A 22784-nucleotide genomic window follows, 5' to 3' on the forward strand; every position below is an offset into this window, starting at 1 on the left:
TAAATTGAAAGATAGGTTTGCTCACAAAATGATGTTAAGAAAATTTAACTCAGACCCTTACCTCATACAATACACAAATGTTAACTCAAAATTGATAATAGACTTGAACTTAAGAGCTAAAACAACAAAACATTTAGAGGAAAATGTAGGAGGAAATCCTCAAGACCTTGAGTTAAGCAAAATTCAAAATTTTGGTCCTTGGAAAGACAATGAGAATGAAAAGCCAAGCAACACCCTGAGGAAAAATATTTGCAAAGCACTCATCTGATAAAGGACTTAAAAATTTTAAAGGAGCATCAAGAACTTAAAAAGAACACTTAGAACTCTATAAGACAAACAACCCAACAATAAAATGAATCAAAAGATATGAACAGACATTTCACAAAAGAAGATACACAAATGGCCAATAAGTATAGGAAAAGATGCTCAGCACCAGTCATTAGAGAAATGCAAATTAAAGCCATGATAGGATGCCATTTCACACCAACTAAAATATGTGGAAGAACAGGAACACAAATATTGCGTGGCAATGTGAAATGGTATGGCTGCTGTGGAAAAATCTGGCAGTTCTTCAAAAAGATAAACATACTTAATTCCACAGCTAAGTGTATATCCGAGAGAATTGAAAACATATGTATGCACAAAGACTTGCATGTGAATATTCATAGCAGCTGTATTCATAACAGCCCCAAACTGGAAACAACCCAAACATCTATCAGCGAATAAAACATCCATATAACAGAATGCTATTCAGCAAAGAAAAGGAACAAACTATGAATTCATGCTGCAACATGGATAAACCTCAAAAACGTTACGCTAACTGAAAAACCAGATGCAAGGAGTCACATATTGAGTCCATTTCTATGAAATGTCTAGAAAAGACATTTTAATAGAGGCAGGAAGTAATTAATAGTTGTCCTGATCTGGAACTAGGAAGGAGGATTAATTGTAAATATCACAAGGGATGTTATTGGGGAGACAAAAATACTCCTAAATTGGTAAATGTTGATGGTTACATCAGTAAGTTACTAAAAGTCAATGAACTATATACCTGAAATGTTTCAATTTTCTGATATGTAAACTATACTCCAATGATGTTATGATTGGGCAAGACTTCAGTCATTACGTAGCTTAAATGAAACTGGAGGATTCACTTTCAAGGAGACTTGCTCACATGGCTGGCAACTTGGTACTGGATGTCAGTTAGAGGCCTCAGTTCCTCCACACAAAAGGTTCTTCAAAACGTTGCTTGAGATTTATTTATAATAGCCAAGACATGGAAACAACCTAAATGCCCATCAAAGGATGAATGGATAAAGATGCTGTGGTATAGACACACACTGGAATATCATTCAGCCACAAAAAAAATGAGGGAATTCTACAATACCCAACAACTTGGATGGAACTTAAAAGTATTATGCTAAAAAAAAAAAAAAAGTATTATGCTATGTGAAATAGATCAGACAAAAAAGAATGCTTTTTGTCTTTTTATGTGGAATCTCAAAACTTACAGAAAAAGAGATCAGACTTGTGGTTACCAGAGGTGGAGTGTGTATAGGCAGGGGAAATGGAGGAAGGTGGTCAAAAGGTACAAACTTTAAATTACAAGATAAATAAGTAGTACGGATATGATGTACAACATGATGATTATATGATATATAGGAAATTTAAGAGAGTAAATCCTAAGAGTTTTCACACCAGAAGATTTTTTTTCTCTTTTCTGCTTTCTCTCCTTTTTGTCCTATCTATATGAGAAGATGGATGTTAGCTGAACCCACTGTTGTAATCACAATATATGTAAATTAAACCATCGTGCTGAAATAAATAAATAAATAAATAAAATAAAATAAAAATAAAAATAAACCATCGTGCTGTGTGACTTAAACTTATACTGTGATGTATGTCAATTATTTATCAATAAATTATAGATATTATAATAGCTCTTTATAGCTTTTTACTAAAAGCAGCAAACAGAATCCAGGCAGCACCCTCAACATGCTGCCTGTAATCTCCTTCGCTGGATCACCCAGTTCATAAATTATCTTCCCTACTTTTCACATTAACACAAGAGACAGTGTTGCTAAAACTTCTACTGCTAAAACCCAAGCACTTCTTTCCTCCAGGCTCCAATAGCATTCCTTCATTTTCTTTCCCTTCCTCTGACCAGCTACCTTGAGGACCACTGGGCTTCTATTAACAGTCTCTTCAGAGCTTTCGAGGCTTTCCCCCAAAACACTCTGTAAGGTCCATTTACCATTCTGATGTTTCAGACTTTTGTTCTAGTAACACTATTTCCAGTATCAATTCTGTATTGGCCGCCTACAACTGCATAACAAATTACTAAAAACTTTGTGGGTGGGAACAATCAAGAAATATTCTCTCATAGTTTTGGTGGCCAAGAATCTGTAAAGGTCTTAACTGGTTACTTCTGACTCAGGAGACCTCATGAGGTTGCGGTCAAGATGTCAGCGGAGGCTGAGCCATCCAAAGGCTTGACTGAGCTGGAGAATCCATTTCCCAAGGGATTCATTCAATGAGTAGCACGTTGGTGATGGCTCAGGTCCTCCCCAAAAAGGTCTCTCCCTGGGAGTGCTTGAGTGTCCTTGTGACAAAGCATCATCTGGCTCTCCCAGGAGTGAGCTGAAAGATACAGAGTAAGCCAGAAGATACAGAAGCTATCCTTTTTATGATCTATCTTCAGAAGTCACTGAGCATCACTTCTACCAAATTCTATTCATTAGATAGGCATTTGGAGTTCACCTTTAAAGGCGGAAATGCCAAATTTATGGACATACATTAAAACCATGATGGTGGTCAAACTAAGAGATGCAGAATTATCAAAAATAAGACTCAGTGAGACCAATTTTCTTGACTGACTCACAAGCTTACTCTGAAGGGCATTTGCCAAAATTACATCCCAATGCATTCTGATCAGTGACAGCATTGCTAAAATGAGCATTGAGCCTCTTCCCAACCCCCAAGGCAAAGGGCTAGGGTAAAAAAAACAACACCCTTTTGTTTGTGTTACTTTAGAGTAACTCTCTTTGTTCTAGACATTTCTTTTGTGGTCTCCTCTATAGAAATGAACAATGAAAACTAAATGTTTTTAAAATAAGCTCAGTGTTCATGGTCACTGTTAAAGAGGTTTAAGACAAACGATTATTTGTTCATTTGTGTACGTATTGTCTGTTTTCTGCTAGAATGTAAGCTTCAAAGTCAGGCATATTTGTTGAATCACAGTGAAGAGGGCTGTAGTGAGAACATGAATCGATGTCAAGCCCTCACAATTGACCCTAGGCATTGCCTAACTAAATAAACGTAAGATTGAGTTCACTGGTAGCCAATATGAGTATTTGGCAGATTTGAACTTTTGCATGGATTCTTATCGGTGTGAATTTTTGAAAACTTTTGAGTAAAGTTGCTTATAAGATTTTAGGGAATAAAATAAAAAAAAATAAAGTTAATAAACTAGAGCAGGGTCTATGGGCCACACTTTGAGTAACAAGGCTCTATTCTATCCACTCCTTTCCCCCTCCACAATTTCCTGCCCTGAGGATCCCACACAAACCTTCCCCTCCCCCCCAGCGAATTCATAAAAATATCTCTTGAGAAAGCCTGCCCTACCAAGTCATCTATATGCCTGAACATTTCTGCATAGAACTAGTTCATGGAAATTGAGTGCCTATTAAATACTAGATACTTCACATATATTACCTCATATAATTGCACAACAAGCCCAGCTATTATCATTCTCATTTTATAGGAGGACTGAGACTCAAGTATTAAACAATTAGTCAAGGTCATATGGCTAGCAAATGCCACAAACTGGATCTGGAACCCCAGAAGTTGGCCTAAAAATTCATGCTAAATGTTTCTTTCTTTTTTTTTAATAATAAATTTATTTTTTATTGGTGTTCAATTTACCAACATACAGAATAACACCCAGTGCTCATCTCGTCAAGTGCCCCCCTCAGTGCCCGTCACCCATTCACCCCCATCCCCTGCCCTCCTCCCCTTCCACCACCCCTAGTTCGTTTCCCAGAGTTAGGAGTCTTTATGTTCTGTCTCCCTTTCTGATATTTCCCACACATTTCTTCTCCTTTCCCTTATATTCCCTTTCACTGTTATTTATATTCCCCAAATGAATGAGACCATATAATGTTTGTCCTTCTCTGATAGACTTATTTCACTCAGCATAATACCCTCCAGTTCCATCCACATCGAAGCAAATGGTGGGTATTTGTCGTTTCTAATGGCTGAGTAATATTCCATTGTATACATAAACCACTTCTTCTTTATCCATTCATCTTTCGATGGACACCGAGGCTCCTTCCACAGTTTGGCTATTGTGGCCATTGCTGCTAGAAACATCGGGGTGCAGGTGTCCCGGCGTTTCATTGCATCTGAATCTTTGGGGTAAATCCCCAGCAGTGCAATTGCTGGGTCATAGAGCAGGTCTATTTTTAACTCTTTGAGGAACCTCCACACAGTTTTCCAGGGTGGCTGCACCAGTTCACATTCCCACCAACAGTGTTAAGAGGGTTCCCTTTGTGGCGCAGTGGTTTAGCGCCGCCTGCAGCCCGGGGTTTGATCCTGGGGACCCTGGATCAAGTCCCACGTCGGGTTCCCTGCGTGGAGCCTGCTTCTCCCTCTGCCTGTGCCTATCCCCCCCTCTCTCTCTGTGTTTCTATGAATAAATAAATAAAATCTTAAATGTTTCTATACTAATCTGAATACCAATGGAGGAACACAGTTTATGCTAAAACCGAATCCCCATGACCAGGAAAAGGTTAGAGTAAGTGATCCTGGTTTTGGGTTGTTCATCTTCCATGTTGAAGGATACAATCAATTTATCAACCAGGGATGAGCACTGGGTGCTATATTATATGTTGGCAAATCGAACTCCAATAAAAAAATATGCAAAAAAAATTTTTTATTAACCAGGAGAAGAGAGCCAAAGTGTAGTTGTCATGGCTTCATGACCTTATTGTAAGCACCACAAGGCTCCCAAGCAACCTATTGGATTTTTGGGGATATGAGGAAAATGGAGATGTGACCAACTTGACAAAACAAAGGAGGGTTAAGAATGGACTTTATTTTTTTTTTTTAAGATTTTATTTATTTATTTATTTGAGAGACAGAGAGAGAGAGAGGAGAAGCAGAGGGAGAGAATCGGAACCAGACTCCTCACTGAGCGTGGAGCCTAACGGCAGGGAAGGGGATCCATGGGGCTCAATATTATGACCCTGAGGTCATGACCTGAGGGGAAACTAAGAGTTAGATGCTCAAGTCACTGAGCCACCCAGGTGCCCCAAGAATGGACTTTAAAAAGAAAAGGAAAAAGTTTTTAGAAATTGAAAATTAGAAAAGAAAAAAAAAAACCCTGAAAATCAGATAGTAGTATATAACAAGAATTGGCAAACTATGACGTACATGCCAAGTACAGCCCACCACATGATTTTTGAAAATAAAAATTTATTAGAGCACAATAATGCCTATTGCCTATAGTTGCTTTTGCACTATTACAGCAGAGTTTACTAACTGCAGCAGAGACCACATGACCTGCCAGTCTAAAATATTTACCACCTGGCTCTTTAAGAAAAGTTTACCAACTCCAGGATATACTCATTGGAAGCAATTTATAGGTATCCTGCTGCCATGTCTGGTTAGAATAACAGGACACACAGTGCATCAGGCAAGAAAGTGCCAGAGAAGACAGAAGGTTAAGTGACTCCTCAGTCTTTATAGGAAATCATGAATGTGCTGAAGGAAGGAAATGAGAAAACAGATCATGCTCTGATCAAGAGAAGAATTGCTCAAATGAGCCATGACCAATTTTGTAGATCAATCAAACAAAAGTGACCAGATAGGCTGCTGGGATGTGCATCTATAGCTCCAGAAATGCCGGGATGAAACTGGAGTTCAGGGAATGGTCAAGGTGATTCACCCTTCTGGACTGTGTGATCTATAGCCCCATTCTAAGGAAACCCATGCAAACTTTCGAGAAGGATGATGTAAATAGGAAGATAGGACTCAAGGGACCACGTCTAGCCACCAGTTAGTCAACAAATATTTGTAGAAGGTACCCATCATTTTGGCAATGGCAGCAAGATTAGCAATAAGAACATAGTTCTTATTAACATAGGATTAACATAGGATTGTGTGCCTTGTTTTCTTTTTTAACCACTACCAACAATCCTACAATTAGATATTATTGTTTTGCAGATGAGGAGACAGAGGCTCAGAAAATTTGCCCAGTTAATCAGTGTCAGGACTGATGAAGAGCACCAGGTTTCCTCTGCTCAGGATGGGAACTGTGAGTTAATCTCATCCCACATATCCCACCAAGGCCAGCAGGGTAGAAGAGAGCATAGGAGTCCCCACATGCCTCGTCTGCACCAGAACAGCTGTTTCCTGACTCCTCCAGCAGGTGCAAGGTAAAAACCCTCCAGTGGTTCACTGTTTGCTGAGACAGTTGCTCTGGAGGCTTCAGTCCTTATTTGTACATCTGTGCTTCTTTTGAGTCTGAAAACCGTAGAAGATGTCTGTGACCCTGAAGGATTGTGATAAATCATGCCACCTGTGGGTCTTGTGGAATTGTTGGCATCTTCACTGATCATTGGGTGGAGTTCTTCATAACAGAAGGCATGTAGGGAGGCACTAAAAACCACTAGTGCTTCCCATAAAGTTTTGAATCATGGTTTATATTAGGTTTTTAACCATAGAACCCTTGCAATCCCCTAATCTGTTCTCTGTGTTATTTGGGGTTGAGAAGTATATGGCTCAGTGGAGACAGACCACTTTTGCTTACCCACCCCATGGTGCATCACCACCCCCCCCCCCCGCCCCCACACACAGACACACTCCCACAGGCCCTGGCTGGCTCTGCTAATTCATTTGCATAACGCAGTGATTCTCAACCTTTTTTTCTTAGCCCTTCTCTTCCTGGGAACTCTGTTAGACATTTTCTCCTAATCACTTCCCCAATGTAATTCTAATACCACAGAAATACTGTATATCCGTTTAAGTCCTATATGCGTACCCATACTTTATATATACAAAAAGTAAGATTTTTTTGACCCCTCTCCTCAACCAATGTTCATCTCCTTGGAAAAGATATCTCCCCTGTGAAGAATGCACGTAAGAATTTGCTATTCTAAGTACCATCAACCATCCCTCTCTATCAATGGATCCATCAGCAGCATCCACATCACCTGGGTACTTCTTAGAAATGCAGAATCTAAGGCCCCACCCCAGACCAGCTGAATGATACTGTGCATTAAACAAGGCTTCCCAGGAGATTCTCAAGTAAAATAAAGTTGGAGAAGCACAGACCTAAGCATGGGTGTGCACAGCAACCAGGTACTCATAACCTTTGAATGCAGCCATTGTACCTCCACTAGCCATGACTGAGAGATCCTTCTCCATGATATGGAGCCCAAATTGGTCTTTCTGGAAGCCTACTTACAGCTTCCAATTCTTCCCCAGGTGCCTAAGCAAAATAATATTAATCCCTTCAAACATAACATGCCTATCTTGAGTCTTTTCTAAACTATAAGGCTTTGAGTCTCTTTCACTATTTTCACGTTCCTTTCTTATTTGCTTTAGTTGATATTCATCGTGCTTTAACAAATGGTAACTTTTATCATTTACTGGAAGCTTGCTATATGTTTGCACATTATTTGTCTAATAGTTACACCAGCCTAAAGCAGGTATTATTACTCCATCCTCTAAATAAGGAAACTAAGGTTCCCAGAGGTTGAGTGATTTTCTTTAGTCACACAGTAGTGAGTGGCTGAGACCAAATTCAAAACCAGATGTGCCATGTTTCAAAGCCAATACAGTTTCTGTTACTCTACTGTTTTAATTTGAAGACTGTGGCAAAGACTAGAGTCCCTTTTTTCCCAAGGGATTGCCTGATGGGAATTGTAGCTTGCAAGGCAGCTATTTAGGTTCTGCAAAGGTATTTCATCAGCAGCAGGTTGGACCTGTCTTTCAAGGGGCATAACCAAATCCTGCCGATCATCAGTTTAATAAAAGGCTTTTGATTCATGGTGACATAGAACACCCTTTAATCATAATTCAGTCAGCCCTTCATTTTACTGATGAGAAAACTGAGGCCAGAAAGTAGAAGTGATTTGACCAAGGTCACACAGCTAATTAATAGCAGGATCTAGGTTAGTCTCTACATGAGTTAACTCCAAGTCCAGAGTACCCCTTTCCTGCCCCACAATACACTATAGCATACTTCATTCTCTAAGGAAAAGGAGGTCCATAAAAATGGTCCAAACAAAGAGCATACTAGTAGTACATAACAAGTAAAAATAATCTTCGCTACATGTACCTAAAAATACTTTCTTACTTTCTCCTGAGAGTATGTTTGACTATGCAAAGGTGAGACTGTCAGACAGTAGATGAGATTGCTAGAGAGAAGGGTTTCTTTTTCCTTTGGTGTAAGAAGTCACAGTAACTCAAACCAGCCTATGAGAGCCAACTGGCAGCATCTCTTCTCAGCCTTGTATTCAGCCACATGCACATTGTTAGCTCAAAATCAGACATGGTGGGAGCATTTACACCATGGAAATCAGCAAATGCTACAAATTAGGTCTTCTTCCCCAGCCCCAGACCACTACTAGAAATGAGTTTATCAAAGAATTAGATGTGACACTTCAGTGCCAGGTGTATTACAGTTCCCTCATCTGTCTCAGCAGAGGCTGAAACATCAGGCTACCCTCCAGCTTCCCTTAACCTCTTCTCCTCTCTTGACTTTGGATTGTACTGAGGAAAGAAATTGCCAAGGTGGCTCTGGTTCCACTGGGACACTTCAGGCTGAGGTAGTGATTCTCAAGGTTTACTGTATAAGATCACCTGGCAGGGAAGGGGGGCAAGTTAAACGGGAGAGTACTGGGTGCCTCCTCTATGTTTCCTGATCCAGCAAACCAGGGTTAGGGCCTGAAAATCTGCATTTCAAACAAGAGCCGGATGATGCTGATGTTGTTCATCCAGGGACCACACTCTAAGAACCACTGGCCTGGGTCTTCTCGACTAGTCCCAGCTGATTGCACCTCATAGCTCTCAAACCTCAGTGTACCACATGGTCTGCATCAATTTAGTTTCAGCAAAGCACAAAGAGTCTTCACCTCCTCCTGAGACAGTGAAAAGGAGGGCTGCTAGATTATCACAACTTGTTTCCGAGATACAAAGTCTAAGAAGCTGGGAAGTTAGAGAAACTAAATAAAGCTCTGTTTACAGGTACAAGAGTAATTAGTTGTCCAAAGCAATCCAGAGACTTGGAGCCAAAGTCCCTGGTATAAGAGGACCCAAATACTTTTTTCACCCATGGGGTAGGAAGGCCTGCAATGGAAAGACTTCCCACTTTCTGAGCCTTCCTCTTAAGTTAGAAGAGAGGTATTTTAGCAAGAAGTCCTACAGCTCCTTTCAGTAAGAAGTGGGTCTGTAAATTGAATTAGCTATAGGTTACTCTATAATATTACTATTGTTACTATTACATTAAATTAACTCAAAGTTCAGAGCAGAAAGAATTATGCTAATTAACCAATGTAAGTTACACACAGAGTTCTGACCCTAGATATTTTTCTGAATTTTATTATCTTGAAATGTCTATAAAAATACATTTTAGAGTGCTTCAGAATTTACAAAGCTCTTCTTAAAAAATTATCTCTTTTTCATGCAAGGTGTAATTTTTTTTAGTGTTTGTTTTCTATCTTGTAACATTTGGTAATTATTATAAGTTTTTCTTAAATCCTTTTCATAGTTTTTCTTCATTTCCATCTTCAAGTGACCATAAATTGAAGCCATTTGAGTCTTATTAAAGGTAGATGTAGGCTTGGCCAATGTCAGTTCCAAGGGATTCTGATTTATTGAATAACTTCCATTTTTTTTTAATTAAGAGAAGCAAGCCCTCACAGACCACTATAATTTTATAAATTTCTAAAATAGGAAGAGAGTGCCTTTGCTTTAGACAAAATGAAATTAACCCATTTTATATTCACATATTCCTTTAAACCTAACTTAGAAATCTGAACTGTATTAGAAGTCATGTGTTGAGTTTGTTGCATTCACAATAAGTTGTGTATTAAACAAGCACAATAGAAATGTACTTAAATTTAAAGTGCATTAAAGTTTCCCCAAATACCTTTACAAATATTTAAAGCAATATACTACTTTTAAACATCTCTGATTTGGTGCTATGTTTCCCCATTTTAAAGATACAGAATATGAGGATTACAGACATGAGAAGCACTCCAAGTAACTCAGACCACATCTTCTGACCTTTCTTGAACCCCCTCTGCTCAGAGTGTGGTCCAAAGACCAGCAGTATGCAGCCCCTGGAAGCTTATTATAATGGGAGAGTCTTAGGTCACACTATAGACCTTACAAATCAGAATCTGCTTTTAATGCGACTACGACCCCCAGGAGACTCTTGTGCATACTAAACACTGAGAATTTGTGCTCTAAGTCACACTGCTCTACTCCAACTGGAAGCTGGGCTGCCAAAACTTTTCTCATCCTCACATGAGGAGCCACCATCTAGCTCCACCTCTAGCCACACAGGCCAAGAGCCTTCTTAACTCTTCCTTCACTGCAACCCATGTCCATAGGGGTTAAAACAATTCTGCACACTGGTTCCTACCATTCATTTCCTTCTGTAACCAAAGACTTGTGGTCAAAGATACAGAGTACTGAGTTATATAGTATACAGGAGAGGCTTGGACCTTTCCTAAGATAGATATATTTTCCAGCCCAAACAGATAATCTGTTGTACATTTGCCATTTTCTGAAATGTACTGTGCATATGCCATAGTGCAGGGTGTCAGTTTGTTATCCTGTGATGAGGTATTGTTACCTCCATCTGATGATGTGAAGTCATTTGCCCAAGATCTATAGCTAATGCCAACATTTTTTTTTTTAGATTTTATTTATTTACTCATGAGAGACACACAGAGAGAGGCAGAGACACAGGCAGAGGGAGAAGCAGGCTCCCCGCAGGAAGCCTGATGTGGGACTCGATCCCCAGACCCCAGGATCAGGACTTGAGCCAAAGGCAGACACTCAACCACTGAGCCACCCAGGTGCCCCTGTCAATGCCAACATTTATTAGAAGCCTGATGAGATTAATATTACCTGTTAGACCTTTCTAAGGTATGATACATACTAAACATGTGATAAAAGATTTCTCTAGTAGATATTATTTTTCTTAAAAACAGTGAAATCTTCCCTTGAAAAGGTAACCAGGTTTGATTAGAGTCAGAAGGGCTGGGTTTGAATCCCAGCTTTGTGTTTTTCTACCAGTGTGACCTTGATAGGTACCTTAACCAAACTGAATATGAGCCACTCCATCCGAAAAGTAGAAGTATCACCTTTATCTTAAGGCTGTTTTAAAACTTAACTAGAGAAATGAGTCTCCATATATCTATCATAATGCTCAGTACTTAAAAGGCACTTATTCATTAAATCCTAATCCATATAGTTGCTTGATACTTAAAAGGCACTTATTCACTAAAACCTAATCCAAAAAAAAAAAAAAAAACCTAATCCATATAGTTCATACATTTGATGGGGTACTTTTCTTATTGACTCCCATGTTCCCGCTTCCATTCTCCTTAACTGATTTATGATGGACCAACATAACAACTTTCCTTATAGTCTGGTTTTTATATTTGAAAATGTGATGGGTCTCTCCTCCCTTCAGTACTCAGACTAGGGCCCCAAATCCCTGGTCCAGATGTGGTGGTCTCCAGGCAAAAAGCATAATTAGGAGACAAAGTGGAGTAAGAACACATTCTCAAAAGCAGATCTTCTGGATTAACTCTGCCATGTATCACCTGTGTGGCCTTGGAAAGATGTTAAAACTCTGTAGTTCAGGTGCTTTGTCTCTAAGACGAAGGTGATAATAATACATATCTCAAACATCTCAAATCATATAACAAACATATAAGGTTTGTTATAAGATTTAAATGAGATATATACTATGTTAAGTGCTTAGCCTAATGACTGACAAATCTAATAAATGTGACTTTTCTTTGGTTCCTGAATGTGGAGGCAGGACAACTGTCTCTGTGTGATATGAGCCTATAAGGGCTCAGTGGTAGCCATGGAGGTTAGGTACTCCCTCACTGTCTGGATTAGCCCTAATGAGCATGCTTTGGTCCTGCAGGTCAGAAATGAGTCTTTAGTCTATCCTATAGATTTCCTCAGGGTCATCTAGAAGGAATTTGTTCTTATCTTAAAAGAAACACTTAACTGTTCCCCAGTGGGAAGAAAAATATAGGTGGATTTCTGGTTAAGCATGGCAGACTCAGTGCATATTTCCACTCTATTTCAAAACTCTAATGAAATGATAGCAAAGGGGGGGAAAGTGGAAATTCACACAAAAAAAATAGAAAACAATAGATTTTAAAACATTAATATTGGGGATCCCTGGGTGGCTCAGCAGTTTCGCGCCTGCCTTTGGCCTGGGGCGCAATCCTGGAGACCTGGGGTTGAGTCCCGCGTGGGGCTCCTGGCATGGAGCCTGCTTCTCCCTCTGCCTGTGTCTCTGCCTCTCTTTCTCTCTCTCTCTCTCTCTCTCTCTCTCTCTCTATCATAAATAAATAAAAATAAATCTTAAAAAAAATAAAACATTAATATTTCTGAAAGTAAAAAGGATAACTCCATGGTTACAGACTTATTGGAGAGGAAATATTGGAACCAAAGATCACTCAGGGAAGTCAAAATGGAACAAGCAGATTTGGGGTCATGGAGTTCCAAAAAGCCTCAGGAATTTGAGATACCAGATACCTCTGAAAGTAGAGTTGAAGAATAAGACTAAAGAGAGGATAGGTCGATAGTTTGTATATGGGAGGAGCAGTCGGTGAAGTTAGGGGAAATGAACATAACTGTACAAAGGCGAAGAAACACACAGAATTTAATTAGACCTTATTGGAGATCACAGATTCCAAAACACTGGGTTAGATTCTTAATGCATGGTTAGATTCTTGAAAATGAATTAGAGCACAAGAAATAAACTGAAGAACATTCTACAGTTGATTGCCTTTCTCTCTAGAGACTCAAAACAAATCTAGAGGTTTCAATCTGTAAGCATCAGTTGGCTGATAGTGTTGACCCATAATGAGGCTTGGGATACTTGCATTAGATGGGCATAGAAGATATTTTCATTCAGAGTTGCTTTAATGTGAGTTGTATGAGTTTGTACAGTGGGGCTGAGTGGGCCTACTGAGGAGATATTTATCCCTTAACACCAGGAAAGCATAAACTAGTAGGTGCCATGGGGCTCTCCTTGCTCCAAGGCCAGGTTCCCTTGTATCCCTGGGAAATAGATCAGGAAGTTTAAGCGAGAGAGGCCCAGAATTTGTGGTGACTGAGATATCACTGTGAAAGCAAACAAACATTTAGCCCATGATCCTCTAAAGAAGTGGTAGACAATGTTTTGCTTGCCTATTGACTGGCTTAGCATAATATTTTCTCAATCTTGGTCCTGTATCAATTTCTGACAGCACAATTGAAGGCTAATGCAAGAGTACATTGTCTACAGGGCCAGCCGAGGAAATTGGGAGCTTGGTCTGTGGCTGTAAATATCCTCTTGGTATTTCAATTTGTTTACTCTGAAGTGCTCTCTCAGGGGCTGAGAGGGTTCTGGGACACACTGGCACCAGGTTTGCAGTGGGAAAGATCAGTTGCTGAGATAAGGGTTGGGGTCCGCCTTGAGACGTGCCATGAAAAAAAAGATCTGATTTAGCCATTAAATCCCTCCAAAGGGTGGTGAGTATGACTATAACAATGGGGTATTCAGAAGAACACTTGGTAGGCAGGAAAGGGATGTTCAAACACAAATGCAACAGAGGTTTAGAGGACTGATTTGTCACTCCCTCTTCTTCAAGGGACACTGATCACTGATTGAAATTCAGTCATAACACTACAGAAGTAGACTGCTACTTTCAATGACTCAAGAGATGGTGGAGACCAAACACTAAAGCCAGAGGACAGCAAAATTTGCTGAAGATTTGTCCCCAGTGAAAATAGTCCTGGTCCACATGATTCACTGTGGGTGGTCCTGGCTGAACCTAGGGTGAATGAGCTCATTGATCCTTCTTGTTTTTAAGTGTCTTAACTACTCCAGGAGTAAGGATGTTGGCAAAAAGAAAGAAAAGAAAAAAAGAAAAGAAAAGAAAAAAAAAAAAGAAAGAAAGAAAGAAAGAAAGAAAGAAAGAAAGAAAGAAAGAAAGAAAGAAAAATGTCAGCACATAAAGAAATATACAGGAAAAAAAAAACATGTGCACAAACATATGTAGGAGGAGGAATCATGAAAAGCATTTGCCAAGGTTTGCAGGGTACTAAAGGACTCACACATATCCCTAGTAGGTGGTCCATTAAAAAGTCTAAGAGATACTCTGAAACTAACTAGTTACACACACACACACACACACACACACACAAACTAAAGGGATTCTTCAGTGTCTGCGATTCTTCAGTCTGAAATCTCTTGTTTGTATTTAGTGTGGAGTGTTTTCCCTAAAGGATATCCTGTTTGAGATTACTATTGGCCTGTTCCTCTTACATCCTTAAAGAAACATCCAGAAAAACTAAATAAACCCCCACCCCTCCAATAGCATGCCAAGTGATTTGTCTACAGGAGGTCAGGGAGAGAATTACATGAACTAGGACACATTCTCATCTCCCCCTGCAGGTTCTTGCTATAACCCAGAATCCCACATGGCTTCCTAAGAGGAGAAGGGATCTTGATCCCACTGCTGGTATCACAGAGGGAGGTAGCATGGCTTTGGAATCACACAATCTGAGACCAATTCCTGCCTTGGCAAGTGAGTGGTCTCAAGTAAATCTGTGCCTCAGTTTCCTTGCCTGTAAAATGAGGATAAATGTTTATCTCATAGGGCCATTTGGAGAATCAAATGAGCAAATGTGTATAAAAGTACTCTATGTTTATAATAAATCTTAATACACATTATTATTATAATGCATATTTCTCCCATCAATGTGAAGATATTATATTGACTTCACAGACTTCATTAGCAATTAAAAATAAAATGATTGGAAACTTTAATTTTTATTATTTAGTTCAGCAACAGATAGCATACTCTTTATACACTAAAAAAAACAAATAACGTGATTGTTTCTTACCATTGTCAGGTCTAAAACATAAAATTTCTCAACCAATGTTTCTATTACCTTTTCTTTTAGCAACGACTCTAGACTGATATGATACCAAGTACCCTGAAGGTTTTACCTCCTTCAGGACTTTTAATCCCTGACTTCTGATTCTCTCTTTTATTAAGGTTTTACCTCCTTCAGGACTTTTAATCCCTGACTTCTGATTCTCTCTCAGCCATTAGGTTAGACTTTCAACATGCTACCCAGATTACTACAGTAACCTTTCTCTTCGCTCTGTCCTCAGATTTATATAGTCCACTTTCATGAGAGCAAAGTTGGATGTGTACACTGTCTACCATCTCGTTCTCTTCACCATTCCTCATGATATCTATGCTTTGTCTTATTTAATAGCTTTCCCTTCGCTGAATCATGCTATCTCTGAGATTTTGCCTAAAACAGACCTTCAAAAATTCCTTCTTACCTTTGCTCCTCAGGTCTTAGTTCAGGTGTCCCCTCATTTGGGAAGCATTTCCAATAATCCTGTGCAATCCCTTTGCTCCCAGCTCCTGAAAGATGTCCATCGTATGTGACTTATAAGAGTTTCTGGATATTTTTATCATAGTACTAATTACTTGCATTGCAATTACTTGTTTTCAGGTTTTCCTTACTATATTATGAGGATCTTAAGGAAGGGAATCATGTGAAATGTCTTTATATTTCTGAGACCCGGCACAGTGCCCAGTGTAGATAGGTCAATGTATGTTTGTTGTGGGCAGATGAATAGGCAAAAGAACAATTCTGTGAGCTGAAATGAATTGCCAATTGATTGAAGTTTGCTTGTCTGAGGAATTTTAGGATACGGTCAGACAGCTCTCGTTTTAGGGTGCTTGGGAATTGCAGACTTGGCAGAGGCAGAGGGATGGACAAGATTATACCTACACCCCATCTGGTCCTTTCTCTAGGCTGGAGGCTGGAGGGATGGGAGGAATAATTTCTTTGGAAAATGAGGAAACAGAGTGAAAGGCAAGTAGCTGTTGGTGGAGCACTCACGACATCCACAGGACCATGACAGGCAATCTACATATACAGCTCTGTCTCCACAATAATCATGTGTTTGGTGTCTTTAATCCCCCTTTTACAGATGGAGAAACTGAAAATTGGAGACTTTAATTAACTTTCCAAGATCACATAATTCCTTTATTTTGTTGTTTTTTTGTGGGTTTTTTTTTTCAAAGATTTTATTTATTCATTCATGAGAGACACGGAGAGAGAGGCAGAGACATAGAGAGAGGGAGAAGCAGGCTCCCCATGGGAAGCCTGATGCGAGACTCCATCCCAGGACTCCAGGATCATGCCCTGAACCAAAGGCAGACACTCAACCAACTGAGCCACCCAGACATAGCAGGATCACATAATTCCTAAATGACAAAGCCAGGAACTGAACTCAGATTCCTCCACGTTCCATCATCCATTTTTCTCAAAGTGGAGGGTGCATAATTGCACAGTTAAGTGGTATGTGGGCTACACAAAGCAAAAAGGTCCACATAGGGTATGTTTTCCTATGTAAAGGCCCTTTCCTAAGTAAAGGGCCACTTTACTTAAAAATTTGGGGGGGAAATACTATATTTAATAATCAAAAAACACAAAATTAAATACTTAATTTGTAAAAATGTTTAAGATGAAGGGAGTCATAAAATGTTTTCAGATTTAGAGCTGGTTGCTTTGGACTGGACTTCCAGGCTTCCAGGTGCTATACTCTCAATGCTCTGGAGTCATCTGAGCCACTGTATGGAAACATTTGAGAAGCTCTGTACTACTGTCAAGAAAGCAGCAGATGCATACCAGGATTGAGGGAGGCTGATGACACATCATGCTCTAGACTGTGGGACTGCTGCAGAGGCTCCAGCTGTGACACACATGGTCCAGGGAGGCAGCACAAAACAGCAGGAGCTCATCTGAGCACTCAGTGGCTTAAAAATGTCCAAGAAGACATTTCCAAACACTGAAATTAGGACATCTCCCCCTCTTGACTAAGCAGCAGACTCTGGCTCAGGGATGTGCAGTCTTGCCAAGGAGACTGATCAGAGCTGATGGTGTCTGGATCATCCGGAATGAGAACAGGGAGAAGGAAAATATGAAATGTCACTTTTTAAGCTGAATTCAGATGCCCAGTTAGCAAATGATCTTATGCTAGAGTTCCTCCTCAATTTAGATTTCATTGGTCACTTAATCTTTGGACAAAGTCACAAAATTGTCCCAACCTAAGACTTTAATTCACATCTAGAAAGTATATGCCATATTTAGTGTACAGTAAGATACTTTCTTATTTTAGCATTTCTATGTTTCTCTCTAAAAATAAGATTATGTGTCAAAATCTAAAGAACCATGTAACGTTTTTTTCTTAATGTCACATTAAATAATATATTTTGCCATCAATGGCTTCTTGGAGTCCAATAATGTATTGAGCTTTTACAAGTAGTTTTCAAATATTATATATGTATGTAAGTTTAATGAGTTTTAAAAAGTGTGTGTTGTTGGAATTTCTCTTCTTATAAACTCTCCAAATGAAGCACCATATATAAAATAAATAAAAGGAACATCCTGGCTGAGGCAGAAATAGAGCCCCTTACACAAACCAAGGCCCCCTGAGTATTCCCAGGCACCCACTTCTGAGGCAACTCCATAGCATATGGCAGAACAAGGAAGCAATACATTGATAAAAGCATAAATGAATATAAGGATTAGAGTTTATCTCACTGTCTATTACTACATCTACCTGCAACTTAAATCCAAGAACAGAGAGTTCCTAATAATAAATAAAGCTTTGCATTACTATTTGAACCTGTAAATAATATAAATGCATGACTTTGACAAATTTTAAAACTATAAATACAAAAAAACAAAAAAATCTGTATGACCTAAATGAAGTTTTTATTTAGAACTAAATTAATCAAAATTAATAACTATATATACTAATAAATAAGTACATTGATTAATTAGGCATTTGACAAAATGCTTTCTACGGAGTAGTAAAAGAATAACAGAAAGATCCTAAGCAAATTAAAACACAAGAATCAATAAAAGTAAGGGCAGAAATTAATTAATTTTTTTAAAGATTTTATTTATCCATTCAAGAAAGATACAGAGAGAGAGGCAGAGAGACAGGCAGGAGAAGCAGGCTCCATGCAGGGAGCCCGATGCAGGACTCGATCCTGGGACTCCACGATCATGCCCTGGGCCAAAGGCAGGCGCTAAACCACTGAGACACCCAGGGATCCCCAGAAATTAATTAATTATAAACTAAAAGAACAAGATGCATATATATAACCTGGGTCTTTGAAAAAGAACTGCAACTAAAATGAGCAATAGATTGGGCAAGTCACTACCTAGACTAATCAAGAGAAAAAATGAGAAGGAATAAGAACAGAAAAATAACCATAGACCAAAAATAAATGAAAATAATTTTAAGAAATGTTTGCAAAGGAAACATACTTTAAAATCTGGAAGAAATGAACCCTCTTGCACTGTTGTTGGGAATGTGAACTGGTGCATCCACTCTAGAAAACTGTGTGGAGGTTCCTCAAAGCGTTAAAAATAGAGCTACCCTACAACCCAGCAATTGCACTACTGGGTATTTACCCCAAAGATACTAATGTAGTGAAACACTGGAACACCTGCACCCCAACGTTCATAGCAGCAATGTCCACAATAGCCAAACTGTGGAAGGAACCACAATGTCCTTTGACAGATGAATGGATAAAGAAGATGTGCTCTATATATGCAATGGAATATTAGCCTTCAGAAAAGATGAATACCCATCATTTGCTTCAACATGGATGGAACTGGAGTGTATTATGCTGAATGAAGTAACTATTGGAGAAGGACAATCATCATATGGTTTTACTCGTATGTGGAATACAAGAAATAGTGAAAGGGGCTATAAGGGAAAGGAGAGGAACTGAGTGGGAAAAATTAGAAAGGGAGACAAACCATGAGAGACTTCCAACTCTGGGAAACAAAATAGTGATGTGGAAGAGGAGGTTGGTGGGGAGATGGGGTAACTGGGTGACAGGCACTAAGGAGGGCACTTGATGGGATGAGCACTGGGTGTTATACTGTACGTTGGCAAATTTAATTTAAATTAAAAAAATAATAAGTCTGGGAGAAATGGACTTTTTCATTAAAAATAGAAACTGCCAAAATTGACTCAAGAGAGAAAAAAAATTAAATAGACCAGTTGTGGAAAGCTGTCAAAGAGCACCAGTGTTTTTAAAACCACATCAGAAAACAGAGTAAGAAGATTCCATACTGTAGTTATATAGCCATCATAATGATAACACAAATACCTGACAATTAGGATGTAAGGCCCAATCTAATGTATATCCATCCAAAACTTTATAAATATTACAAAGAGAATTAACAGTATGTTGGGTACTGTTATCAGGACCATCTGAGGCTTGTTCAGTGTAAGAAATACGTTTTTAGGGAAAAAAATAAAGCTAGATACCTATTCTGATCCTTATTCAAAAATAAATTTCAGATGTAACAAAGATTCAAACACCTTTTTTAAAGTACCTGAATATGCTAACAGAAACATAGGCAACTTTTTCAAACTTAGAGTAAGAGAGTCCCTCCTAATGATGGTACAAAACCCAGAGACCATACATTGACTTTTTCTTAAAGATTTTATTTATTTATTTGAGAGAGAGAGAGAGAGTACGAGAGAGAAAGATCACAAGCACTGGGCAGGGATAGAGGGAGAAGCAGACAGCCTGCTGAGCAGGGAGCCCAACAGGGAACTCAATCCCAGGACCTTGGGATCATGACCTGACCTGAAGGCAGACACTAACCGACTGAGCCACTATGGTGCTCAGAGATCACACATTTAAAAGAATAATAACCATGACTCTGGAATAGCAAAAATACCATGAACAAAAATTTAAAATAATAGCACATCAGAAAATATTTATAATGTATTTCATACCAAAATGATAACGTCCTTATAATAACTCTTTTTTAAAAAAGATTTTATTTATTCATTATTATTTATTCATGAGAGATACAGATCGAGGCAGAGACATAGGCAGAGGGAGAAGCAGGCTCCCCATGAAGAACCTGATACAGGACTCTATCCAAGACCCCAGGTTCACGACCTGAGCCAAAGGCAGACACTCAACCACTGAGTCACCCAGGTGCCCCTTATAATAACTCTTTAAAAGCATTTATTAAAAAGAGAGAATATAGGGGCACCTGGGTGGCTCACTTATCAATTGAGCAACTGTCTCTTGGTTTCAGCTCTAGTTGTGATCTCAGGATTGTGGGATTGAGCCCCACATTTGGCTCTGGCTCCCCATAGAGTCTCCCCGAGATTCTCTCCCTCTCCCTTTGCCCCCCCCATTTGTGTGCATTCGCTCTCTTCCCCTCTCTAAAATAAACAAATAAATGAAAATATTAAAGATGGCAAAGACATAGATTTGAGGGGGAAAAGACATTAAAATGTTGATAAACAGGAGAAGATGCTCAACCTCACTAGTCATTAAAGAAATGCACACTGAGCAACAACAGGATACCATTTTTATCTGAAAAGTAATTTAGTGATAACTATGGTGGGGGCTGGAAAGCACTCTCATAAATAGGTTGATAGGAATACAAATTGGCGGGGGGGGGGGGGAACGCCTGGTGGCTCAGTGGTTGAGTGTCTGCCTTCGGCTCAGGGCATGATCCAGGAGTCCTGGGATTGAGTCCCACATCAGGCTCCCTGCATGGAGACTGCTTCTCCCTCCATCTATGTCTCTGCCTTTCTCTCTGTGGCTCTCATGAATAAATAAATAAAATCTTAAAAAAAAAAAAAAGGAATAGAAATTGGTACCAACCATGTGGAAGGTAACTGGGCAAGCTGTTTCAAAATATAAAATGCACAAGCCTTTGTGACAATTACTGAATTTCCAGGAATTCACTCAACAGGTACACCTTCTAATGTATTGGAATACACATATATACAGGCATTTGTGGCAGCATTGAAGCCAAAAGAAAAAGTTGGAATATAAGTCAAATATCCATCAGTAGGGAACACTTAGATGATGATATACACACATCCTGTGAGACAGTACTGAGCTATTACAAAGAGTAAGATGGAAAAAAAAAAAGTAAGATGGGTTTATATATAGTGATGTGAGAAAATATTCAAGGTATACTACGTCATAGAGCAAGCGAAGTACAGAACACAGAAAATTCCAAGTAAAGAATTACATGGCCTTTACCTCAATCTCTCTTTTGTATTATCCTGTTTCATGGCATAAATCAGCCTGCTTATGATCCCCAGGCTGTCCCATCCCCTTGCATAGAAGGAGCCACATGTCTGAATTTTAACCAATGGAATATGGGGGGAATTGATGGATGCTACCTCATGGACTTGAATATCAGCAAATATTTGTATTGTGCCTTAGCAAGTAATAAAGATCATATCATTTTATACACTATTCCTGCACAGCCTGCAAATGCTATTTCATTATAGTTTAGCCTTTAACATTACTGGTGAGAAGCCCAATATTTTTCTCCCTATTTTTCCATTGTACGTAACTTGTTCTTTCTTCCTGGAAGGTTGTAATACATTTGCATTGTCTTAGGAATTCAAGAATTTTACCAGAATATTGCCTGTGAATGTTATTTGTCATCAATCCTGCCTTGAACTTTATGAACCCCTTTAGCATGCAAATTCAGATCTGTCTTCAACTTATGATACCATCTCTCCCTACTATTTGTTAAGGAATGAATTATTTTCCCAATTCTTTTTTTGAACTTCTGTTTTTCACATGTCACGTCTTTGGGATACCTCTTCCCAAACTTCTTTCTCCCCATAGCATCTTTCTTTATACCTTTGCATTGGGGCTTTGAGATACATCTTCCACTTGCCTCCAGCAACCATCCTCTCCTTCAGTCAATCTGCTGAGAGGCTGAGTTGGGAAATCATGTGGTTTAGCTCCATGTCTGTGATGCACTTGAGTCTCTTTCAATGTCTTTGTTTGGGTTCAGTCACTTGTTACACTCTAGCAAGTCATATGCACAGAAGGGGCTCTATCGGTTCTGACTTGTTTCCTCTTCTAGCTGCCAGGACCACGTCATTGAGTTTTCTTTCCATTCTGTCTACTCATTTATGTTCAGATCTGGTTGTTGGAAACTCCTAACTTGTGTCAGGCACACAAATAGTGTGGGGGAAGTATTTTCTACTCCCAGGAGAATGTCAGTTTAGAAACCAAAAGCTTGTCAGTCACCTGTGAAGGCACCCAGAGGATACCTCCACATTCTAGCTAAGATAAGTCCTCATCTCCTACCATCTCAGAGCAGATGCAGCCCCCAGATCCAGCTCCTGCTTGGCCTCATAGGGACCGGAGAAACCAGATACCTTCAAGGCTGATGTCACCCTTTCTTCCAGGACCATATATCTCAGAACCAGCATTTTCTCAGGATTCCCCAGACTATCCTTTCCTTATCCCAGGCCAAACTCCTTTCTAGATCTAACTCTGCTTCTTGAAGAAGAAAGCCCTCTGTCTGGTTTTCCCTCCTCAGCTCATCCTCATGTCCCTCTCATCTAATCCAAGAGAAGAAGGTGTTGGGGGTCAAGGAGAAGAAAGCTGCATTCAGGTGGCCATCTTCCC

The sequence above is a fragment of the Canis aureus genome, chromosome 16, assembly GCF_053574225.1.
Source record: "Canis aureus isolate CA01 chromosome 16, VMU_Caureus_v.1.0, whole genome shotgun sequence".
In the NCBI taxonomy this organism is placed as follows: Eukaryota; Metazoa; Chordata; class Mammalia; order Carnivora; family Canidae; genus Canis; species Canis aureus.